This window comes from Oryctolagus cuniculus, chromosome 6 (assembly GCF_051225735.1).
Source record: "Oryctolagus cuniculus isolate XC-2025 breed Fujian yellow rabbit chromosome 6, ASM5122573v1, whole genome shotgun sequence".
Classification (NCBI taxonomy): domain Eukaryota; kingdom Metazoa; phylum Chordata; class Mammalia; order Lagomorpha; family Leporidae; genus Oryctolagus; species Oryctolagus cuniculus.
The window spans coordinates 113,704,154-113,730,297 of NC_142872.1; the positions used below are offsets into that span (position 1 = coordinate 113,704,154).

The 26,144-nt window shown below is 36.5% G+C and overlaps 1 long non-coding RNA gene across 2 annotated transcripts in view; it reads right to left on the bottom strand.

Moving 5' to 3' along the window:
• Positions 1–26,144, bottom strand: part of LOC149126261 (uncharacterized) — a 157,398-nt gene that overhangs the window by 93,956 nt on the left and 37,298 nt on the right. For both annotated transcript variants that reach the window (XR_016235789.1, XR_016235787.1), the window contains exon 2: positions 9,482–9,571. This is a non-coding gene — a long non-coding RNA (uncharacterized LOC149126261). The remainder of the gene's footprint in view (positions 1–9,481; positions 9,572–26,144) is intronic.

Genomic DNA, 26,144 nt, shown 5'->3' on the forward strand with positions numbered 1-26,144 from the left:
TGCACTAAACCCAAAGTCAGCTGAAGAAAAAATAAATATTAGAGCAGAGAGAATTCAAATGAAATAGAAATAGAAAAACTCAACAAAACTAAAAGTGAGGAAAATAAAATTATCAACCCCCCAGCTAGATTAAGGAAAAGGGAGAAAAGTCTCAAAATCTGTAATGAAAGAGGAAATGTTTCAATAAATGCATCAGAAATAAAAAAGTTCAAAGGGCCTATGACCAACTAAATACAAACTGGATAACAGAAGAATTAGACAAGTTCCTGGAAATATACAAACCACCAAAATTAAGTCAAAAAGAAACATGAATAGATCAGTAACAAATAGGATTAAATCAGTAATCAAAAACTTCCTATAGGAGCAAGTATTTAGCCTTGTGTTTAAGATGGCCACATCTCACACAGGAGGGCCTGGATTTGATTCTGCATGATAGGTTCTGACTGTAGCTTCCTGCCAGTGCAGATCCTGGGAGGCAGTGGTGATGGCTCAGTGATTGGGTTCATGCCATACTTGGGGGAGACATGGCTGGTATTCCCGGCTCCTGACTCTGGTCCCAGCTCATGGGCAGCCATTGTGGATATTTGGGAAGTCAATCAGTGGATGGAAACTCCGTTTCTCTGCATGTCTCTCTCCCTTCTTCTCAAACAAATAAATAATAATTATGAATAATCTCCTATAAATAAAACCCTGGTATCTAATAGCTTCAAAGGTGAATTCTATGAAACATCTAAAGAAGAATTAATACCAGCTCTTCTTAAATTCTTCCAAAAATTAGAAGAAGGAACATTATCACTAATTTTATGAGCATCATCTTCCTACCAAAATAATGCACATATATTAAAGGGGAAAAAAACCTAAAGGCTAATTTCTCTGATGAATATGGATACAAAAAATCCTTAATAAAACACTAGCAAACAAAATTAAACAGCAAATTACAAGAATCATGCACTATTATCAATAGAATTTATCATAGAGATGGAAAGATGGTTCAACATATGAAAGTCAATCAACAGTATACAGGATGTCAGCAAAATGTAAAGAAAAACACACAATTGTCTCACTAGAAAGAAAAAGCACCTGACAAAGTTGTCATATATGAGAAACCTACAGCTCCTAACACATTCAATGGGAAAGAAAACAAAAGCTCTCAAAGACTTGGTATATACCAATGATATCTACTCTACTTAATTTCAACATAGTATTGGAATTCTACATAGGGAAATTAGGCTTACATCCAGATTGGAAAAGGAAGTAGTTAAATAATCTATTTTCAGATGACATGATGATTTACAAAGAGAATCTAAGAACTCGCTAGAAAAATGTTGGGGCTAATATCTCCAAGCCAGTTCTGTGGTATAATGAGTAAACCACTGCCTACAACACCACCATCCTATATGGGCAATGATTCAAATCCAAGTTGCTGCACTTCTGATTCAGCTCATGGCTAATTCACCTGGGAAGGCAGCAGAAGATGGCCCAAGTACTTAAGGCTCTGCACCCATGTGGGAGACCCAGATGAGTGTCTTGGCCCATTCCTGGCCATTGTGGGCATTTGAGGAGTGAACCAGCAGATGGAAGATCTGTTTCTCCTTTTCTCTCTATAACTCCTCCTTTCAAATAAAATAAATTTTAAAAATAAAATAATAAAGAATAAACAACCTGGAACCAGCATTGTGGTACAGCAGGCTAAGCTGTTGCTTGTAATGCCAGCATCTCATATCAGAATGTTGGTTTGAGCCCCGCCAATTCTGCTTCCCATCCAGGTCCCTGCTAATGCATCTGGGAAAGCATATGAGGATGGCCCAAGTACTTAGACAACTCCCACCCATGGGGGGAAACCCTGGTGGAGTTCCTGGCTCCTTGTTTGGGGAGCAGCCTTGGCAACTGCTGCCATTTGGAGAGTGAAGCAGTGAATGGAAGATCTCTTTCTCTGTCTCTCATACTCTCTGTAACTCTGCCTTTCAAATATTTTTTCAAAGCAAGCATAAAATTAACAAAGAAGTTCAGGTCATGTATACCAAAAATTCCAAGCATTGATGAAGAAAATAAAAAAGGCACAGTTCAATGGAAAGATATTTCATGTTCATAGTTGGTAGAATTAATCAAAATAGTCTATAGATTCAATATAAACCCTTTTAAAATCTCAGTGGTACCATTTACAGATATAGAAGAAGCAATCTCAAAACTCACATGGCATCACAAAAGAGACACACTAAAGTAATCGTTAACAGGAAGCATATTTTATGATTTCATATTATATATAAAACTGCATAATTAAAACAGTGTGGTACTGCCATAAAAACAGACGTAAGGGCCAATGGGACCTAATAGAAAGCACAGAAATAAGTGCACAGAAATAAGTGCAGAACCCAAAATGGGGAAATGATAGTCTTTAACAAATGGTATTAAGAAAATTGTATATGCGTATGAAAAACGAATTTTAGGCCTTATCTCACACCATATATAAAAATCAACTCAAAATTAATTAAAGTTATGATTAAACCATGAAACTATTTAATCCATTAAACCTATGTTTTCTAACATAGGGGGAATGTTTCTTGACATTAGTCTAGTCATGTTTGGCATTGCCATGGGCAAAGATATTTTATGATATGATACCAAATGTAAACAAGTATAAAGATAGACAAAATTACATAAGTAAAAACAGCAGTGCAAATAACCAATGTACAGAATGGGTGAAAATATTTGTAAACTGTGTATCTACTAAGAATGTAATTTCCAAACTATGTGAGGAACTCATACAACTCTATAGTAAAACATCCCAAATAATCACTTTAAAAAATGAATAGAGTCGTCGAGCACTGGGCACAGTGATTAAAATACTTCTTGGGATGCCCATATCTCATGTTGGAATTCCTGGGTTCCAGCTCTGGCTCCACTTACAACCAGTTTCCTGTTGAGGCATACGCTGAGAGACAGCAGGTAATGGTTCACATACCTGGACCCCTGCCACTTATGAGGGTGATGTGGGTTGCATTCCAGGCTTCTAGCTTTGGTCTGGCCTAGATCTAGTAGTTGGGGGGGGTGGTATTTAGGGGAAACAATGCATGAGAGATCTCTTTCAACTGTCTTAGTATCTTTCAAATAAATACAAAGTAAAAATATAAATTTTAAAAATGAAAAGAGCCTATGTGCATATTTTTTCATGAGAAGTCACAAATAGGCAAAAAGATAAATAATAAAACTAATCATTAGGGAAATAGAAATTAAAACAATGGTGAGCTATTGCTTCATTCCTATTATAATGTCTATTATCAGAAGGGCTTAAAGATAACAAATATTTTTAAGGATGCACATATGGTCATATGTGACAACGTGAATGAATATGGACATTACACTAAGTGTAATAATCCAAAGACAGACAAATTCTTAATGATCTCATTTATATGATGAATCTAAAATACTTAACTCACAGAGACAGAGTGGAATGGTGGTTGACATATCTGGGCTAAGGGGAGAGTTGGGAAATGTTGGACAAGAAAACAAGATTTCAATCGTGCAAGATGAGTAAGCTCTGGTGATCTAACGTACAATAATGTGACTATAATTAACAATCTGATGGTACTTCAAGAAGTTCATTGGAAAATCCAAATAATGTGTATTTTGCTACAAAACATGAAATCCATGCACAGTTTTTCAAAATATTCACTTTTCATATATGTTTTGAATAACTTCTGTACTTTATTATATACTTTAAAAATGTAGGAAGGTATATATTTTGCACTCTTACACACACACACACATACACACACACACAAAGGTAAATAATCTAAGGTTATGGACGATTTACTTAGATAAAAGTAATTATTTCACAGTGTATATGTTTATCATATCATCAAATTATGCACCTTAAACAGATAGTCTTTGTCAAATAAACCTGAATTAAAAAATTAAAAAGATCTCTTTGGTACCTACTTGTCTTTCTTATTTTACATTTTATTTTAGAATAAGCTGAGATCTATAAAATAGTTGGAAAAATAGCACAGAGAGTTTCCTTTATCTTTTGCATCCTTCATCCTTAACATTATCTTACAAAATTATAGTATATTTATCAAAACTAAGAGATTAACATTGATACATCACTATGACTGAATATAAGGCTTTTTCAGGTTTCACATGTTTTCTGATCATTTTTTTTCTTTCAGTCAAGATCTAATTTGGGTTGCCAAACTCATTTAAAGCAGGACCCTCTCTTTTAGTAAAAACTGCCCATGTATATGCAAGCTATAGTCTGAAAGTTCTTACCATGCAATTTTCTCCATTTTCTATTTCCAACATTTTACTCTGTGTCTTCCTACTATAAATCCCCAACTGGCTTTGTGTGCCTGATTGTGCTGATTGCTCTGCTGAAATACATTTTTCTATTTGTAACACTATTGTTTCTTTCAGGATTCATTCAGCTTTTTGGCATCTCCCTACGCCCAACTGATAGAACCAATTGCTCATTTCACGGAGCTACTTCTTTTTCGTCCTGTCATAGAATTCACAGCCTGAAAATCAAGGAGGGTATCTTTCAGTGTAATTTCTTAAGGCACAGCAATCTGAAGACATGGGTTTAAAACCTAGATCTGTGTTTTAATTTTTTTTCTCTTTTCTTTTTAGTGTTTTTAACAGCTGGATACATTACTTAAATGCCTCAATTTACTCATCTACAAAATGTAATAATAGCACTGCCTATCTTGTGTTGTTTTAAGGAGTAAATAATTTAATGAACTTAGGTCTGTTGGCACATGATGAGTGCTCTACAGATGCTGTGGTGATGGCAATGAGCAGGAACAGGAGGCGGATATACTGTGAAGAGAGGTATAAAGATGAACCTGATTCAAGAAAGCTAACCTATCATGTCATAGCGTAAGTTCTGGAGCCCTCACGTACAATAAAATGACTACAACTAGCCAAGTGAGGGTACTTCCAAAAGTTCATGGGAAACAAAATTAAAAGTTGAGTTTATTTTGCTGCAATTTTCTTTGAGATTCATAATTTCAGGCTACTCCCAAGAGTGGATGTATTGATACAATAGTGCACGAGGTGAAACCTGGGAAGACTAAAAGCTGTTTCTTGATGGAAGTGCACGTTATATAGGTTTATTCAATTTTAAAAAATTCATCAGACTGTAAATTTATGATTTGGGCACTTTCCCATATGTATGCTGCACTCCAATAAAAACACTATTTTGGAAAAAGTTGCTGATACTTCCACCATCAATTGCTATGTGACATATACATAGTATTTACTGTACTCAGTTTTCACTTTTGCATGACACCACTCACCATTCTTTAGGTCTTTAAAATCATCTTATATTTAAAAACAGATTGGTTCCATGATTCTTTTTCTCAGACTCTGCCTCTTGAATTTTTATCTTCCAATTTCCTCAAATACTAACTTAACAGCATCTTTCATCATCAGATATGCACTGAAGAGTTACATAAAACAATGTCCGTCAAGGTTTTTGTTTTAAATCGTGCATTTGATGAGTTGTGAGAGAATAAATAACCTAAGTGAGATAATGATAGCCTCATGTTTTTACATGAAATCATACTGTTCAATGCTTTGAGTCCAAAAGATTTTTAAAATAAAAACAAATCAAATTCATATTCAGTTGTTGAATTCATCCTGGAATAAACTTCAAATTTCTATTTTATACATATTTAGTTCAGAGAAATTCAACTGTATGCTAAATTATGCAAAAACGTATGCCTCCCACACCTAGCCCATCTATTTGTATTGTATAAGCATGTGCACAAATAACCATTATTTGCTCCTCATTAAACTTACTTCAGTAAGGGAAAGATCAATAGACACAAAAATCTGATTCTTTTGGAGTCAACAAATAGATGATTAGACTGAACCAACTTCCTGCCTTCCCCTTACTGCCTTGTTCACCCACATCACTCCTTAACACACACAGGCACTCCCAAAAGAACAAGCACAAAAGGACAATTATCACATTTCAACTCCACATTCCTCCTCATTTTGCAGATAGATCTACACATATAAACGAGTCTGCCTGCCCACAGACCATATGTTAAGCAATCCTGGCTTGCAAAAACTAGAGTGCTCCATGGAATTCATAGATGTGCATTTATTTAAACTTTGCAGGTTTGCATGGCACTGCAAAGTTCCTTGGGATTTCCCTTGTGTTACCATCACAGTAGGAATGCGAACACAATGCTTGGCTATATCTTACAATTCAAGTGCATACTCTAAATTTTCTATTATTTTGGGCCCATTATTTGGATATAAAGCAGTTATCTCTGAGTCCACCCTGAACTGCTGGCTTTTTATCTATTTCTCTGAGCAGTTTCTTGTTCAGGCTCAAGCTCAAATTTATTCTGGTTCAGTGGTATTATCTTCCCATCATGAAGCCATCTCACATCCTCTGCACCATCTGTTTGTGGAGTATCTTCACTACAGCTTTGCTACCAGGAGGAAAGTATTCAACTAGAGTTCTTTCTTTCTTTGATCAACCTATTATTATAACTTCAAGAATTTTAGATTTCTGCTTATGTATTATCTGTTCAAATATATTAATGTTTTTGAAAAGCTTCAGTGTTAATGAAATAAAATGGGCCACATTTACCCTTTGTGCTTGCCGTATAGATGTTTCCAAAAGCAAGCATTGAGAGTTGATTAATTTTTCCTGTACTTTCCAATATCTTAATACATATACACTCCTTTAAGAAGCTGATACTATAATAGTGTTCATTTTAATGATTAAATTCCCAAGGGGAAAAGTAGATTTGTTTCAGTATTGGTTGATGAAGACATGAATACGGTGTTTTAATTTCTCTTTTAAAGACTAAGTACAGTCTATTTTCTATAGTAATCTGTCAGATTTCTCTATAGTTCACTCAAGTAAATACAACTTATCAAGTAACAGTAAGTTAGCTCTTTGTTGGGGAATTCTCCATTTCATTGTATCTTATCCTAAACTTTACTCCAACTTTGTTTTTTTCAATTGGCCGAAGAAGAGTCATAATGATCCTTACTACCAGGCATCTCTGACTACCCGGTAATTTTATAGACACTGCAGGCACACTTACCTAGTTAAAACACTCTCAGTGTAAATTATTTGGTAAATTATATAATTAAAAAGTATTTGTCATATGCAAGAGTTAGTGTCTCATGCTGGTAAATATTTAGCCACTAACTCTCAATGATGGAAGAAAGAAAAAAAAAAACAAACCTCTGATTTGTAGTCTTTTAGGATTTGGGGGGGGGGGCTCGAATATTTTAATTAGGCCTCATTTAACGTCACTGAGAAGAGCCTCTTAGAACAAAAAAGCTGGGGAAGAACGGAGTATAAGACCAGAGAGCAAACAAAGGACAACTGGCACTTGTTTTTGTTATAAAATGACACATGCACAATTATTAGAATACTCAAAAACAGAAAAGGACAAAGTGAAAAAAATATTAACACATACTACATAATCACCACTGACAAATACATTTGTATGCAAGTCTATATTCATATACCAATTCACATTAAGATAAGTACTTCCTAAAAATATTGGATTGTAATAAAACTGATTTGTAGCCTCCTCTCCTATATTATGAAAATTTTATGGTAGTAAAAATAATTCTTCCATATATTATTCTTACTTTATATATTATAGTCCTTCATATGTGTGAACCAGAATTTTCTTAAATCATCTCCTTTTTTTATTCCTGATTTAGCAGTTTCTATTTTTTTTTATTTTCATAAAAGTACAACTAGTAAATATTTCTGACTTTGTCCACATCTGTTTTGTTTTCTTTGGAAAAATTTCTACGTATATGTCACAAACATTTTAAGACTTATAACATCACAACAAATTCACCTGTTAAAAAATCTGCCAAATTGTTTTAATAGCAGTAGAATGTGAAAGTGTTTATTTTTCTATGATCTCATCAGCATGGTACATTATTATTAGCTTATCTATCTCATTGCTCCCAATTTTATCATGGAAACTTGAAGTAAATCATATTTAAGTGTATAAATTGTCTTCATTTAACTTGAAATAAGCATGCAGTCATTTATCAGATGAATCACATTCATGTGTCTACATACACTGTCAGTGACTCTTTGTCCTTAGTAAGGATCACGTTTACTATGAATTGTTGAGAGATTAATTCTCCAAAAGTTTCTCTCATTGCTACATGTCTTTTAAGCTATTTGGTCTGGACTATGTTTTCAAGGATACTTGTAAGAAAAACAACCATTAATCAAAGATAAGGTCTCCCTCTGGGGCACAGCGGTCATTGATAACTATCTAGGATAATGAAGACATATTTCTTTCTGTGACAAAAGTTGAGGAAGCAGGCCAGTAGCTGCTTTAAAAACATGGGGTTTCCAAGCACTTCCTCTATGGTGACACAAACCCACTGTGTGCACTGGATCCTCTTGGTTCTTCATATCACTCCCACAGGATATGCGTAGCAAGGGGAACAAATACAAACACAAAATTCATGTCTGCTTTTCTAAGAACAACGAAGTCCATTTCTCAAGTGACTGGTTATCTTGTAAGCCAACAATTGGGGTAAAATTTCAGGCCTGTCAGAGACCTCGATACAGCTAAAACTTCCTAAATCTTAGAGACAGTAACGTATTGAGGAAATGTATACAGATATACTTTTAAAAGCAATTTATCATAGAGCACCATGCTAATCAAATAATTAATTCAATGTCTGAGTGAAGCAGATAGCTGGGTACTAACAGAGCAAAATGGAAGGAATCAAAAAGTTCAAAAGGTAGAGAGAAGAAAAAGTGAGTCACATGAATATTTTAGGGCCATAAGAAATTATTATCCCCAGTCAGAAAATCTCAAATTTTCTGCTCAGGACCAAAAACTACGACTTCTTAGACAAACAACTCAGGCACTGAGTCACCTTATTTCACATCTTAGCTGTGATACAGATGAAAGTAAATCAATTAAACCAATGAGAGCTATGTGCTGAAAAGGTAACCTTTGAATATAAACCTTTGACTTTAAAATATATTATTTTTTATATCATTACACAAATAAATTTGTATGGGACAAAATTACTAGAAGGGTGATAGGCCTTTAGTGAAACACATGCTTAACATATTATTCTAGGATATTGGATTGCTAATCTAAAGCTGCTTTTGTTTACCATGATAGAGTTAGGGCAAAGAAGTAGGTGTGTGTTTAGCATTGTAATTGAGAAAATATATAGTATAATTCATATATTACTATATATGAAGAATTGCTACAAACCTTTTCTGCCTTTCATCCAGAAAAATAAGTGTGATTTTTTTTAGAAAATATGTAAGTTTCTTAATTTTGGCCAATATCACTTGTGGCTTACTTATGTTGCATTTTGGTTGTATTGCTTGTTTGAAAAAAATGCTTCGTTCAAAAATATATAAATCAGTAAATGCTGAATTCTGCTAAATTTAAAATTTAAATCATTTCTCTTCTCCCTAAACAGATAAGTAATTTGAGAGCTTGCTTACATTTTCAGGATGTTTGGGGCAGACTTGCATTTCCTCTGTACTTCAGAGACTCCTCAGAAAGTGCAGAGCTTCGCCTTGCTTCAGAGAAACCTCAACATAAAAGAAAGAAACAGAAATAAAGAACTTTAAGAAGAGGTCATGTTGGGATTACATGTTTCATGTTACACTCTGTTCCCAGAATTAATTTAGAAATTGAAGGACAAATATACATGAGTGGTAAGCCTCATTTTTACTGTTAGTATCATTTTCTTGTGTTTACCTACAATATCCGTAAAGAACAGGCAGAAGTTCAGTCAGCATCATGACCAGAAACATCACTGTGCATGGATTTCCAAAACCTGGGTTCTGGTTTCAGGGAGGCAATGGCATGTATGTATTTCTTCATTTCTCTATAACTTGTCTGTTATTTTACAGAGTTACAGGGACAGGGTAGGAGCAGATCCTCCATCCATCTGCTAGTTCCCTCCCCAGATTTGCTATAATGGCTGCGTTGGGCCAGGCTCATGCCAGGAGCTTCTTCTTGGTCACTCACATAGGTGCATGGGTCCAAAGACTTGGGCCATCTTCCTCTGCCTTCCCAGGTGTATTAGCATGGAGCTGGGTCTGAAGTGGAACAACCGGGACTGAAACTGGCACTCATATGGGATGCTGGCATTTTAGGCCATGGCATAACCCACTGCACCACAAAGCAAGGCCTTTGTTTATGCATGTAAGGGATAATTTCCATGGTTATAAACATTTTACGTCATAGCACTATGTGAAAAATGTGCAGAAAGCTATAGAGTTGGATGAAGGAACAACAAATACTAATGTAGTATATATAAACTGAGATAAATTGTTCACATCCCTAAATCCGTAACCTAGTACTAAGCAGCCCTGAACTAGATGGTCCTTAAGACTCTACAGGAGATGGCATCAGGGCACAGCAGTTAGCAGCTTGTGATGCCAGCATCCATATTGCAATGTTGGTTCAAGATCTGGCTGTTCTGCTTCCAGCCCTGTTCCTGGCTAATGTGCCTGGGAAGGCAGAAGAAGATGGCAAAGTACAAGTGTCCCTGAAACACATGTGGGAGTCCAGGGTGGAATTCCTTGCCCTTGACTTCAGCCTGGCCCAGGTTTGGCTGTAGTGGCCATTTGCAGAGTGAAACGACAGATTGAAGATTTCTCTCTTCTTTTTGTCCCCCCCCATCTCTCTGTTGGTCTGCCTTTCAGTAAATAAATATTTTTTATCAAAGCTCCTATGATCTAAAACTCACATCTAATACATTCTTAAAATATTACACCATCACAACTGGTGATAACAAAATTTATTTCTGTAACTGCAAATTGTCACTATGACTAAATTACTGAAGATTAAACAAAAAAAAAATGGTCAGCTGCATACCTGGCTGATAAAATGTTTATCTTCTTTACAATAACAGTGTAAAAACTAAAGATATATCATGTGTCCTTAGTAAAATTATAAGGCCTTATTTCATTATTTTTCTTTTTTAATATTGGTAAACAATATTAAGTAAGAAGCTGGCTTTCTAGAAATCAAAGATTAAATTCTAATAATCAAATGTAAAATAATCAAATCTTTTCATGTTGATTATGACCCCTTTAGAATACGAGAATACCTACAATATAATTCACTATTGTATTCTTAAATTGATCCGTCCTTTGTCATTTCCAACATTTCTTAGTACATGAAGAACTAATATATAAAATGTTCTGTCAGAGTGCCAACTCAAAAATATTTTTGAAGGCCCACTCTATGCAAGAACTATAATGAATGAAGCAAAGAATATAAAAACCTAAAGGACAACCTTTCATTCAAAAACTTTATAACTTATCAGAAGCAAGTAAACAGACACAATTAATCTACAGAGCAAAGGATTTGGGGATAATAAATAAATATAATTTTGTGATCTTAGAAAGAAAGAAAAATCATTCTTCTCCAAGGGATTAGATAATTTATAGGGAGGTGGCAGTTGATTTGGGCTATGAAGGAAGGGTTGGACATTCGTCGGTGGAGATGATAAAAAGCAGCATTCATACTGGAGGGCAAAACAGAATGCAGGCCCAAGACAAGAGAGCTCAGGACATTGTCAGAGAACACTGTGTTATCCAGTCGGTAACCAATGCTCACAGGTTAGGAGATGGCAAGTGAAGAAAAAAATAGATTGAAAGTTATACATGCTAGAGATTTTAATTTTTTTCTGCAAATGAGGAACCATTAAATATTCTAAGGACTACAATACCATGCAGCTTTAAGTATGAATCCTGTATCAGCCATCATATTCTCTATCCTTGTGCATGTCAGCTAATGCCTCACATTTTTTTCCACTGTGAAACTATTAATCATAACCATTCTGACAGAGATAAGATTAAACTTTAGCATATGTCAAATCATGGCATTCAAACAGGCTAACTAAATATTTTTCCTACCTGCAAAATTGTGTGAAACATTACTGAGATAAAACATTAAATAGATCTTCAACAATGATGAATCTTTGAATCAAAAAAAAATTATCCCACTGTTGTTTGTGTCCAGTACATGCTTGAAAAATTAGTAATGTACCTGTGCGAAGTCTGTGGTTTTTCTTTCATGATATAGTCACTTTTTTCTTAACAAAACTGTTTCATAAAAGAGAACATTCTATACTCTGGCCATGCAGCATGGCATTTATGCACAGTGTGTTCAACTAGCCTGACCATCTGTTCAGATAAATGACTCCAACTTTAGGCTAAGAACATATATATTTGCTATCAAATCTGTAGTCCAAAATTAAGCTCTACATAAAGTTCATTGAGGTAGGGAAGTGATGAAATGTGACTAGAAGATAGGTTTCCGAGTTTCTAGGAAAGAACAAAATCATTGATGGTGAATGTCGGGTTTCTGCTTTAACAATGTTTTTTTTTTTAATTTTTTAAAGAGATTTATTTTATGTATTTGAGAATTACAGAGAGAGGTAGAGACAGAGAGAGAAATCTGCCATCCACTGGTTCACTTCCCAAATGCCCACAATGGCCAAAGCTGAGCCAATCAGAGGCCAGGAGCTTCTTCCCAGTCCCCTACGTGGGTGCTGGAACCCAAGGGCCAAAGACCTCTGCTGCTTTCCCAGGCTCATTAACAGGGAGCTGGATCTGAAGAGGAGTAGTTGGGACTTGAACTGGCACCCATAAGGGATGCTGTGCTGAAGGCCAGGGTTTTAATACGCTGCGCCACAGCATCAGCCCCTTTAATAAAGTTTAAGTACATTTTTTTTACTCATCAGAAATCAATACACTTCTTTTATATTGTAGAATTTATAAGAGTATGTTTTTTTATTATAACAAAAACCCAGCCCAAGCTAACTAAATACTTTATTAGCTATCTGCTTCTTTTATAGCACTTAATCTTTAAAAATGCTATCAACTCCAAGAAGCACAGTGCTTATTCACCCTGCACAGGTTCACATAAAAAGGATATCTGATAACACTTGATTAGAGATTTCAAGTGTTGCTTAGCTGTTCATAGTGAACTCAAAAATAAAGTACAAACATATAAGCACGATAAAGAATATACTGCATGGGCCAGCACTGTAGAGTAGTAGGTTGTTACTACCTGCAATGCCAACATCCCATATCAAAGTGCTTGTCTGAGTCCCAGCTCCTTACCAACATACCTGGGAAAGCAACAGAAGACAGCATAAATACCTCGGTCCCTGTCACCCACGTGGGAGACCTGCTTGGAGTTCCTGGTTCCTGGCTTCAACCTGGCCCAGCCCTAGCTCTTCCTGGCATTTGGGGAATGAAGCAGTATCTTTCCTCCTCTCCCTGTCTGCCCCTTCTCTGCCCATCTCTGCTCCTTCACCCTGCCTTTGAAATAAACTAAAAAATAAATTTTTAAAAATACCATTCAGGTGTGTACATTTTTATTATCAAAAATTAAGTTCCATCAAAAATTACCTTTCAGCAGGTCAGCAAGAAAATTCTGCTTCCTCACTGTAAACAGGACTAGCCTAAGCATTTCACAAAAAAATGTCTTCTGTTCTTGCTCTTCCTATCTGCCATCCTTTTGGCTTACTCTCAAATGTAAAAAGAAACCATTATATCTGTCCAAGAGAAGATTACACTTGCCTGCTCACCTGACTCACTGCCTGCTGCATAAAATCCAACTGTGCTTGGTGACCTGAGTTGTCAGCTCAGACTTGTGTATCTCATGAAATAAAACATTATTACCAAATACCACTTCATCTCTTGGTATACAGACACACTTTTAAGATGGAAATAAACAATGTTTTAAAGCTATGTAAGAATAGATGAAATTTAAAGTACCTACTCCAAACAAGGAGCTAATATTGCTAGTTTCATATTTGCTTCTAAAGTTTCAGAGTTTTAATTGAGTTCAGTTTAGAGGGGAAACCTCAATATTACCTCAATTATCTACATCTTTAGAGTCTAGAAATTTGACAAAAAATATAAGAATATATTTGCTGATGAGATTTCTGAGTTTTTTGTCTTCCTTGAGTTATCGATGCACAGGAGAATAATGAATCTTTCATAAGTTGACACAATAGAGCCAAATACAAGCCTGCTAAAAAAGTGCTAATGAAATAAATCTATCCTGGAGGTGAAAGTTCCCAAAAGACAATCATAGGTTGACACTGATAAACAAGGGAGGAATTATCTATTCCTCGCATGGGATCAGCAGATAGACACTGTAAGGTGAGTTTGATATAATCACTGTACCATCTTTGTCATGAATGGCAAGTGTTTCTGATGTTATATTTACAAAGCAATCCAGTACAAGAATCACAGATGTTGCTGACAAGTCTGCTACTGGAATGACTTGAAATAACTAATTGCACTACAATTATTTCCTTTGGTTTGTTCTAAATTTAAAACTTCTTTCATCGCAGGCTCCTCTCACTCTTTGTCTTATGAATTGTAATAGGGAAATGGAACCAATTGTGAGTGCCTGCATGCAAGTAGGAACATGGAATCATGTTCAGATTTTAGTCGGGGTACTAGTGTGGTTTTAAGCCTTTTGATGCTTCTTCCTTCCTCACATAGAAAACATTGTATAGATTCCTTTCCACAGATAAAATTCTTTCGGCAAGAGAATTTATGGATTGACAAAAGAATAAAGAACAATGCAGCCTTAATTATATTCTCACAGTCATTTTAAAAGGGATTCAAACATGAGTTAATATTTTTATGGGAATTAGGAGACAAGGAACTTCCTCCTAAAATTACACTCTAAGTGGGGAGTCCCAAACCACATCAGAGAAGCCTGACTGCTCAGACAGAAACAATCTAAAGTGGTCTGTGTGTTGCTGGCACTAAATTGTAAATTTCTATTCCACATGTTTATGGGAATCATTTCCATTTCTAAGAAGATATGAATATCCAAGTAAATGTCCACATGCCTTTAATCTATATATTTTACACTATGTGAATTCCCATCAAGATACAAATATAGTTTAATTTAAAAAATATAGTTAAAAAGAAAATAGCTGAGATGCATCAATAAATCAGAAAGATAAATTTTAGCAGATATGTGATTAGAATCAAACCTTGAAATTCACATCTGCAGGAAATCAATATGATATTTTTGAAGGAATGAGAGGGAATTTTACATGTATATAAGTAAAACTGGCATTTGTCATAACATTAAAAGCAAAAAGTGACATAAATTATGTACACTTGGGCTTTGTGAAATAAATTTAATATATGCCAGATGGGGACATCCTTCTTCATTTTATAAAAAACATTGCTTAGCTTATGGAATAAAATCCAGAGGATATATTGTTATGTATGCATGTATGTTTGTAGGGATGTATTGTAATTTCTCTAAAATAATTGGTGGGTATTTTCCAAAAAGCAACACTTTTATATTCAAGATTAAAATGTAACTTTGTATCTCTTTTGTTGTGTATATTATCTTATCATTGGAAACTGTTACCAAGCCATGAAGCAAAGCATTTATCAACCACCCCTCACATAAAGCTTAATAGCAGAGGCAGGTAATTGGTAAATGGGGGGTAAATGAAGGCTGTAATTGGAAAAGTTATTTCCTAACAGAGATGTAGGTATGAGATGTGGGCGGTGGCACTGCCAGCTGTGGAGCATTTATGCCTGCTGATTTTCATATTGTGCTTGTTCTTAATCAGAATGTAAATTAATCGTAGTTTTACTAAACTAGGATAATAATACTATCCCCGATTCTCTCCTGTGCCTCAGTCATGTGTGGCTACACAGTTACACATTATTAGACACCATCACTATCAGCATGCTGCTTTAATTATCTATTATGGTATTACCCCAGTGGCTGAAATTTATGTCCTCCAGAGGCACCCTAATGCTAAATTAACTGCTTTACAAGTAGTTGTCTGGCTAGTGCTGCCCTATTATGTTCTTCCTGTAAAATCTTCTTAGTATATAGGTGTGTTTGTGTGTGTGCAAACTAATTAGCATGCACTGTTGTGGTACATAGTTGCTAGGCTACATTATCATTCACTTGTGCACGTACTACTATGAAAACTTCATGGTGTATTATTTACATCCATGCATTTCTCCTTTAAGCAAGCTGATTCCTTCTCATACCCTCCATTTAGCACTCAAAAACATTAGCAGAGATGAGAGATGGTTGCAGTAAAATATTCTGCTTGTGGGAAGATTCTGAATTACCGTGACATTAATATCACACTTTTACTTCATTTTTCCTAATGACATTTTAAGAAGAAAATTAGTTGAAGCTATTGTGAATATCTGTGTTTTATAGAAGAAAATTATGTTTTTGAGGAAAAGTGTTCTGTAATAGTCTAAGTTCAAAGTATGGGTATGTGGGGTTGGTGTTGTGGCAAAGCAGGTTAGCTATTGCTTAAGTTGCCTGTATCAGGCTTCCAGATTGATTTCTGGCTACTCAGCTTCCAAACCAGCTTCTTGCTAAGGTCCTGACATTCACATGGGAGCACAGTGGTGGAGTTCCCAGCTCCAGCTGTTGTGGGCATTGTCCAAGCAATTTCCATTTATATCTTGATCAGAAATGACAGCAGCTTGGCGAGTGGAGAACCGCAGTCTCCATCTTGAGCTTCTCTGTATCCAGTAAAAAATAAAGTCTATCTTCATGAATAAAAAGAACCAGTACTGAGGAGAAAAGAGAAGTTTCTACCACAAACCAATGCGAAAATCTGTGACTGCTTAGTACCAAGAATGAAAATAATTATTTTTAGCATATAATTTTAATAAGAGAGTTATTGCACATAATAAGACAGTTTAATAGTATTTCTGCAGAGCACTGCTTGAAATCATGTCATTTTTAAAAATTATTTATTAAAAAAAAAACACAGAGAAAAAGGGAAATCTTCTATCTGTTGGCTCAATCCCCAGATGCCCATAATGATCCGGGCTGGGCCAAGCAGAAGCCAGGAGACTCCTTCTGAGTCTCCCATGTGGGCGCCAGGGACCCAAGCACTCGAGACATGTTCTGCTGCATTAGTAGGGAGCTAGATTGGAAGTGGGCCAGGTGGGACTCAGACTGGTGCTTTGACACGTGATGCCATTTTATAGGCAACAGCTTATCTTACAGCACACAATGAACTTCATTCGCTTGAACTCATCTCTTTTCAGGAGACATTAATTCATACATTTTGGAATATTAAGCTGCCTTTATGTACTAAAAGAAAGTTTCCTATTGTTTCCATTATTTTGATGTTTGGCAAATAATGCCCGAATTCCATGACTTAAAATAACAATTATTCCATTTTCTCTTATTCTAAGTAGTCTGAGCTGACCTGGGTCATTTTGCCTCCTGTCCCATTAACTGTAGATGCAATCACTTGGGGCCTCAGTTGTGCTGGCTGGTCAAGATAGTTTACTTAACATTGTTTGTAGTTAGCATTATCTGCCATCTGATAGCTCAATACAGACTTTGATTAGAGACCGTCAATACATGATTTTCCATGTACCTTGGGCTTCTCCCAGAATGAAGGTGTGGTTCTAGTATTCAGAAAAGTAAAGTGTCTTCTTAAAGTCCTGGTTCCAAATTCCCAAGATATCACTTCTTCCACATCTTCTTGGTTAAAACCAATCGTGTGACTATCCTAGATTTAAAGTCTGGTGGGGACATGGGGAAATAGGAAGGATATGTTCTACCTTTTGAAGTAACCAAAGATATTTGCATAAAGAAGGAAGAAAATTTATGCCAGTTACACTTTGGAAACTATATGCAAATTATATATAATAGTTAAAATAATATAAATGGCACACAATGCCAACCATTTAGTGATAAATCTAAAATTTAAATTTTTACTAAGAAATATTGCTTAAAAGATCAGTATATTGGAAATAATTTTGGATATTGCTTTTAGGGTGGTCCATACTGAAAGATGATCCATAGCTTACCTTTTATGAAGCAGATCAAGTTCTATAGTGACAAGAAAACTTTAGCTAGCTCACAAATTTTTTCTCTTTTTCATCTTCATTCAATAAGCCTTACCTGGTGCCTTCCATGATACAGATATAATGTTACATATGAGGTTTATACAATTAAATCATTCTGACCTCAGGAAGTTATAATCTAGTTACAGTAGACCTTGATTACATATCCACATGGAAAATTCACAGAGTTCTGAGCAAGGAGGGACATTGATTTGTGAAGATTTAAAATACAGGAGGATGCTAGTCAGTTTACAGTGTCTTCTCAGAAGAGATTAGGCAAATAAAACAAATGACGGGTTTTTTTATTTAACTTTTTAAATATTGAACTAAAGCTGAGAGATTTAAGAAAGATGATCCCCTCAAAATATGAATTTATAGTTAAGTAAAGTTATATTGATCCTGGAAAGTTCACAGCTAATTCTAAGATTTGTATAGCGCAGTCTATCAACTCAAGGGAATGGGACAACTTTTAGCAAAATGAGTTTGCTATTGATCTTTTCCAGGTTACATCTCCATCTTCTATACCTTCCAAATTACTTACTTAGCCATATCTAACACCTTCAAAGATGTGGTGCACTAGAGGTGACAATTCATTTTATAACTTTATGAAGATTGATTTTTAAAATCCAAGTTTATAAAAATTATTTAAAGGGAAAGTTCCATATCATTTGAAGCCACGTGCAAAATTTTTAAAATTTTTAAATTTTTAAAATTTTTCCCTAGGAGCACTTTTTTTTTTTTGGAAAGAAATAGGCCTATCTCTGTCTTTCCAATTTCCTTGAACTTGCACATTCAGTATTAGTTACACATTTTCTTAAAATGTCTGGCTGGTTCTCCTCCAAGTGGAAATAATCCATCAGCCAAAATATTCAGCCACCTACAATGAATACTATCACATAAACTTATTATTTAATGTAAGAAAAATCAAATCTTATAAACATGGTCGACATAATATTTGGAGTGCATCTGGATCAACATAAAATTACTCTTGCATGATACTTAGCATATGTGGGGATCTCAAAGGAGGAGGAATGGCTTCTTAGTGGAGAGTCTAGTAAAAGTGAAAGAAAGATGCTGAAATAGAAAAGTAATTTACTTAGCTCCATAGCTAAGAAGGTGCCAATTTCCAGTGTTAGAAAATTTTATCTATGCTTCATGTAGCCTATAAAGTGCAATGGGATGGAAATAATTTTGATTTTGTTGTTTAAAGGATTTTTTTTAATTCATTAGTTACAGCTTTGTTTTCAAGTATAATCACAGCAAATTATAGGGTCAATATTAAGTATTCATGACAAGATCAACTCCTTTGACCTAAAGTTCCTTGCAGACTGAAATATTGGTGTAAAACAAGTTTTGTACTGTGAACTTAGAATATATGGTGCAATTATACATTGATTTATCACATATTATAATGTAGATATATTTATGCTACCAACAGTTCTTCATAGTTTTTCCCCTTTTCTGGAAATTAGTAACTTTTCTCAGGTGTACTGTACTGTTTCATAGCCAGCATCAAACACTGATTCATCTCGTATCTTTTTCCTACTGTCCTCTTATTCTTCAAGGGAGTCAAGCATTTTCACTACTTACTGTCTCCACTTTTACTTGTTTTCTTCACCCAGAATACAGTTGATTCCTTTTTTTCCAGTGAATTTCTGCCTTTTCTCAACAGTTTCTTTATTGCTTCTCAACCAAGTCAATCTTTGCCATATAACAACCAGATAAACTACTGACAATTCAGTGCTTTAAAATTTATTTCTTCATTGTTATTGATATAAATCATTGTAACTTTCACCTCTCAGATTCAGGTTTCTTCCTTTGAAATCATACAGAATAAATGAATTCCCTCTTTCAGAATATAGTACTAGGAAGACTAGAAATTTTGGAATAAGATTATGTATGTTTTAATCCCATTGACTCCTTTGTAGATCAAAGACCCTGAGGTAAAAATTATTTAATATGTGCTTCACTTTATTTTCTATGGAAAATAATGAGTATATTAGCTCAAAGGATTACTGTGCAGGTTAAATGAAGATTAAGATCCTAGAACAGAGACTCAAGTAGTATTAACACATCAACAACTACATTTTTCCATGTTTATGAAGTATGTTGAATATAACTACTGAAAACACAAATTTCCAAACAAATGTACTCAATTTGAAAGTCAGAGTTATAGAGAAGGAGAGATAGAGGCAGAGAAAGAGAGAAATCATCTGTCTTCTGGTTCACTCCTCAAATGCTAGCAATGGTCAAGAATAAGCTGGGCAAAAGCTGGAGCCAGGAGCTTCTTCCAGGTCTCCCATGAGGATCATGGTCCCAAGGACTTGGGCCATTTTCTGCTGCTTTCCCAGGTGCATTAGCAGGGAGCCGGCTTGGAAGTGGAGCAGCCAGGATATGAAACAGCACCCATATGGGATGCTGGCATCACAGGCAGAGGCTTTACCTAATACATGAGAGCGCTAGACCATGAATCCTGATTCTTAAATCATGTTTGTATTATTTTCCTTCCTCTGATATAGCAAATGAACATAAACTTAGCAGCTTAAAACCACATTAAAATACATTATCTTTTGATTTTTAGAGGTTACACTATGACATAGGTCTGACATACCTAAAATCAAGTTATAGACATGGCTACATTGCTTTCTGGAAGCCCTAGGGGAGAATCCATTATCTTGTGTTTTTTAGCTTCTCTAACATTTTTGAATTCCTAGCCTCATGATTCCTGTCCATCTTCCAAGCCAACAATGGCTGTTCAAGTCTTTCTGGCAGCATCATTTTTTTATTGTTGTTCTTCTGCCTCCTCCTTCAATCATTTAAGGGCCATATATTACATTGGACCCAATTGGATGAACCATGATCATCTACTTATCTGAAATTTAATTTCCGTTTGATGTGTAATCTAACATATTCTTTGTTGTTTCATGTTGTCTTTGAATGCATTAGTGTCTCTCTGTCATAATGATGAGTTTATTGAATGCTGGATTGACATAAGAAAACAGAGCTCAGTGTAAAAATTAAAGGATTTAAACAGATGGATCAGAGAAGGAAGGTCATTGGAGACAATGACCTCTGAAGGGAGGAAAGAACTTCCACTTTGACCATGGCCTTATCTAAATATGATCAGAGTCGGTGAACTCAGGGGGCTTCCATAGCCTTGGCAGCTCATGACAAGAGCCTAGGTTGATTACTGATGCCATAAACAAGAGTGTCAATTTGTTAAGTCAACAACAGGAGTCACTGTGCACTTACTCCTCATGTAGGATCTCTGTCCTTAGAGTGCTGTACATTGTGATTTAATGCTATAACTAGTACTCAAACAGTATTTTTCACTTTATGTTTCTGTGTGGGAGCAAACTGTTGAAATCTTTACTTAATGTATGCTAAACTGATCTTCTGTATATAAAGAGAATTGAAAATGAATCTTGATGTGAATGGAAGGGGAGAGGGAGCGGGAAAGGGGAGGGTTGCGGGTGGGAGAGACGTTATGGGGGGAAGCCATTGTAATCCATAAGCTGAACTATGGAAATTTATATTCATTAAATAAAAGTTAAAAAAAAAGTAATGATAGGTAAGAACAGTTACTTAAAAGTTCGCCACGAACTATTTACTCCTTTGGATTTAACATTATCATTTTTATTGCAAATGCTTCTGAGGAAGGAGACATGGAGAGTAAACCATTAAGACAAAAACACAAATTGACAATTCCTCTTTGCAAATTACTTTTCTTGATTATATTGCAAAAACACTGATTATATTGCAAAAACATTCGTGGAACTGAAGGGAATGAGGCTCTAGAAGAAACTCCTTAACAATCCTTGGATTGTCATTCAGGAAGGGACTAAAAATGAGATGTGGACTACCAAAGTCAAACCTCACCTACCATACAGTTTGCCAATGCCTTCTCCCTATTCTTCATCAATAATGGGCACTCACTTTTTAAATTGAGTACTGACATGTTAAGAACAATATTTTTGAATATTGCTCTAGTAGGTCAGATTTGAACATGCTGAATCTGAAATAACACAAACAAGGTCCTAACAGTTCATGTCTCATCATTATTTCCTATGTCATCATCAAACTCTCACTCTAAAATCCTATGGAGGAGCCGGCGCCGTGGCTCAATAGGCTAATCCTCCACCTTGCGGCGCCGGCACACCGGGTTCTAGTCCCGGTTGGGGCGCCGGATTCTGTCCCGGTTGCCCCTCTTCCAGGCCAGCTCTCTGCTATGTCCAGGGAGTGCAGTGGAGGATGGCCCAGGTGCTTGGGCCCTGCACCCCATGGGAGACCAGGAAAAGCACCTGGATCCTGGCTCCTGCCATCGGATCAGCGCGGTGCGCCGGCTGCAGCGGCGGCCATTGGAGGGTGAACCAACGGCAAAGGAAGACCTTTCTTTCTCTGTCTCTCTCTCTCACTGTCCACTCTGCCTGTCAAAAAAAAAAAAAAAAAATTAAAATCCTATGGAGGACATTACTACCATCTGGTGCCTGTAGGAGGAAAATTCCAAGAAAAAAATACACTTTGTTTTATAATATCTTCAACTTATTCAAATAAGATTGGTAATTTGAAACCCCTCAAAATAATTTATGAAACTTACTTACAAGTAAACTAAGAAAAACTGAAAATAAATATTTTAAGTTATTTCATGGATGAAAAATAAGTATCAGCAGAGAGGGTCACTCTTCCCTTTTGTGACTGTGACCTAAAAATGGCTGCTGTGGAATTTATCCTGATTTCCTTACTTCCCTCAAAACAGTGCTCTGAGAAGCCACTTTTCATTAATAGAGATTCTCATAAGAGATAAAGTATAATGTTTTTGTGTTAGGGTCTAGGAGAGGAATCTTTACGTACTTTGTAATGGTATATTGTTGTTTTAATTCACACAATAGTCCTATGAATTAGAAAATTCACTTTACAAATAAAAGAATAGGAAGTTTCTTATTTAAATCAGTAACCTTTTCTTGAAAGGTTTATTTATTTACTTATTAGGCAGAGTGATAGAGAGATAGGAAGACAGAGAAATGGAGAGAGAGAGAGAGAGAGAGAGAGAGAAAGAAAAGATCTTCCATTCTCTGGTTCACTCCCCCAGATGGCTGTCACAGCCAAGACAGGGTCAGGCCAGAGCTGGTACCCATGAGCTCCACCTGGCAGCAGGGACTCAGTAGTTGGGCCATCCTCCATGGTCTTCCCAGGTGTATTTGCAGGAGGCAGAGTAACTACAGCTTGAGCCAGCACTTAAGTATGGGGTTCAGAGTCACAAGCTACAGACTAACCTACTACACCACAATGAAAGCCCCCAAACTGATAATAACCTTTACTTTAATTAATTATCTGAAAAGTGTCAACATCAGTGCATAATGATTTGGTTATTCAAATACTCTCAGAAATATGATTACTTAGTCCAGATACTTTCTTAGTTGCCAGCTATCACTTCATCCCCAAGGAACACAAGGACTCAGTCCTGAAGACAGAACAATCTAGTGGCTTTTCCTTTTTTTTTCAATTATATCTTGCTCTTTATAAGGTTTGCAATTCCAGTTATCCATTGCTTAATTTAAACTTCTGCAACAGTTGTGAGGCAGGTCTTGTTGACTTAGTCTGCTCAGGTTGTTATAGCAAAAATACCACAGAGTAGGGTGGACTTCTGACATACTGGTTTAGCTGTAGGTTGCGATGCCTGTGCCCTATATCAGAGTACCTGGGTTCAAGTCCTGGTACCAATTCCAATTCCAAATTCCTGTTAGTGTGAAGCCTAGGCAGTAGCAGATGATTGCTCAAGAAGTTTGGATACCTGCCATGAATATGGAATACCCGGGTTACATTCCCAGCTCCCACCATCAGCTTGTCCCAGCATGGCCATTGTGAGAGGTTTGTTCTCTCTCTGCCTCTCAATTAAAATAAAATGTCATAGACTGGCTGGCTCATCAACAAGCTAAATTTTTTTTTGAGTTCTAGAGACTGAGAAGTCCAAGATCAAGGCCCCAGCAGATGCAGTTTCTGGTGAGGGCTCCCTTACTGGTTCACAGAGGACTGTCTTCTTGCTGTGAACTCACATGGTTGAAGGGGCTAGTTAACTCTCTGATCTCTTTTATGAGGGCATTCACCCCACTCATTAGGACCCCCCACTCATAATCTAATCACCTCCTAAGGTTTCATCTCACAACACCATCCCTTTTGGGGGTTAGTATTTCTTTTTTTTTTTTTTTAAGATTTATTTATTTATTTGAAAGTCAGAGTTACACAGGGAGAGGAGAAGCAGAGAGAGAGGTCTTCCATCCGATGGTTCACTCCCCAGATGGCCACAACGGCCAGAGCTGCGCTGATCTGAAGCTAGGAGCCAGGAGCTTCCTCGGGGTCTCACACATGGGTGCAGGGCCGAAGGAATTGGGCCACTTTCTATTGCTTTCCCAGGCCATAGCAGAGAGCTATAGATCGGAAGTGGAGTAGCTAGGTCTTGAACTGGCGCCCATATGGGATGCCAGCACTTCAGGCCAGGACATTAACCCACTGAGCCACAGCGCCAGCCCTGGGGGTTAGGATTTCAACATATGAATTTGTAGAAGAGAAGTTTGTAGAAATATTAGGAACACAGAATTTCATCCATGAATGACCCACATTTACATATCTATTTGCAAATTACATTTATCCCATCTCAATAACCCCCAAAGCTGTAATTCATTCCTACTGAATTTTAAAGTCTATGTCAAACATTTTATGTGAATATCTAAGTCAGATATTTATAGATGTCATCCATTCCAAGGGTACCTACCACCTAGATTCAAATTGTTCTTTATCTATGAACCTATGAAATCAATCATTTTATGTGCTTCTAAAGTACAATGATTGGGAGAGGAATTATGGTACAGCAGGTTAAACCTCTGCTTGGGGTGCCCCCGTCCCATATCAGAGTGCTAGTTTGAGTTCCAGCGACTCCACCTACAATTTAGCTCCCTGCTATTATACCTGGAAGCAGAAGGTTCAAATATTTAAGTTCCTGCCATCCATGTGGAAGACCAGGAGGGAGTTCCTGATTCTTAGCCTCAGCCTTCCCCAGCCCTGGCTAGTGCCATCATTTGGGAAGTCAACCAGAACACTGAAAATATCTCTTCCCCTACACCCTCTCCCATTAAAATAAGAAAATAAAACTTTTTAAAAAAATTACATGGAAAAAAAGTACAATGGTGGGACTGGCTTAAAATAGACGTTCCAAATCAAAAAGGAATAAATAGGAAAAAAAAGAAATGAATATAAATCCTAAGTCTAAAACTCAAAATTCAAGAAAAACAACATAAAACTTTAAGTTTCAAGAATAGCCATATTTAGCTCAATTCTCTGCTCTCCAGACCTACTAAGGTGAAATCTTTGTCCTTCAGTACCACTGAGCCACATGTCATATACTCTGAGCATTGCCATGTAGACATTGGATCCCCGAGGATCTAGATGGCCCTGCCCTAACTCCTTTGTGGGACACAGCTCATGCAGCAATTCGCAAAGGCTGGAATTGCATGCTTGTGACTCTCCGCGGTTGAAATGACATGTCAGTGGCTCCCCTGACCTTATGTCTTCAGGATGGACCATCTACATGGTGGTTCTGTGCCTGCCTGGCATGCCCAAAGCTCTAGCAATATTTATTCTTCAAATTTGGACTGTAGGTTATTTAGGCACAAATCTTCTACCCTATGCACAGCTTGATGTGTGATTATTTGATTCTGCCAAAACGTTCTGTCTGTGTCCTCCAGAGGGGTAGCCATCATAGCTCAAACCACACCTGTGCCTGCCATAACTTTATCTGGGGTAAACAAGGAGCATGGCTACAACACAGGCAGAGATGTGAGACAGAGCTAGGCAAGGGGTGCCAAGGTCCCTCAAGAGCAGCAGTCTGTGCATTTGAAATCACTCTGCCCTCCCAGGCTTTTGCACTCTGAGTCTATGATGTTAGTGGCCATTCTGATGATATCTTAATTGCCACTGGAATCATTCTTCGCTTTTCTTCCCTATAGATCATGGTTCTCATTCAGAGGATTGACAAGATCATTTGGACAAAACTTTCCTCCTGTTCTCTACCAAACAAGCTTTCTCAATCCTTTCAATATAAAAGGGCCAGGAATTTTTCAAATCTGAAGTTCTGCTTCCTTTTCTTTTTTTGGTTGTTTTCATTAGAGACCTCCAGGGGAACAGGACCTATGTGAGTGTGTACACACACACATACACACACGTGAGTTTTAAAAAGTTCATGGGAAATTTGTATTGTGAA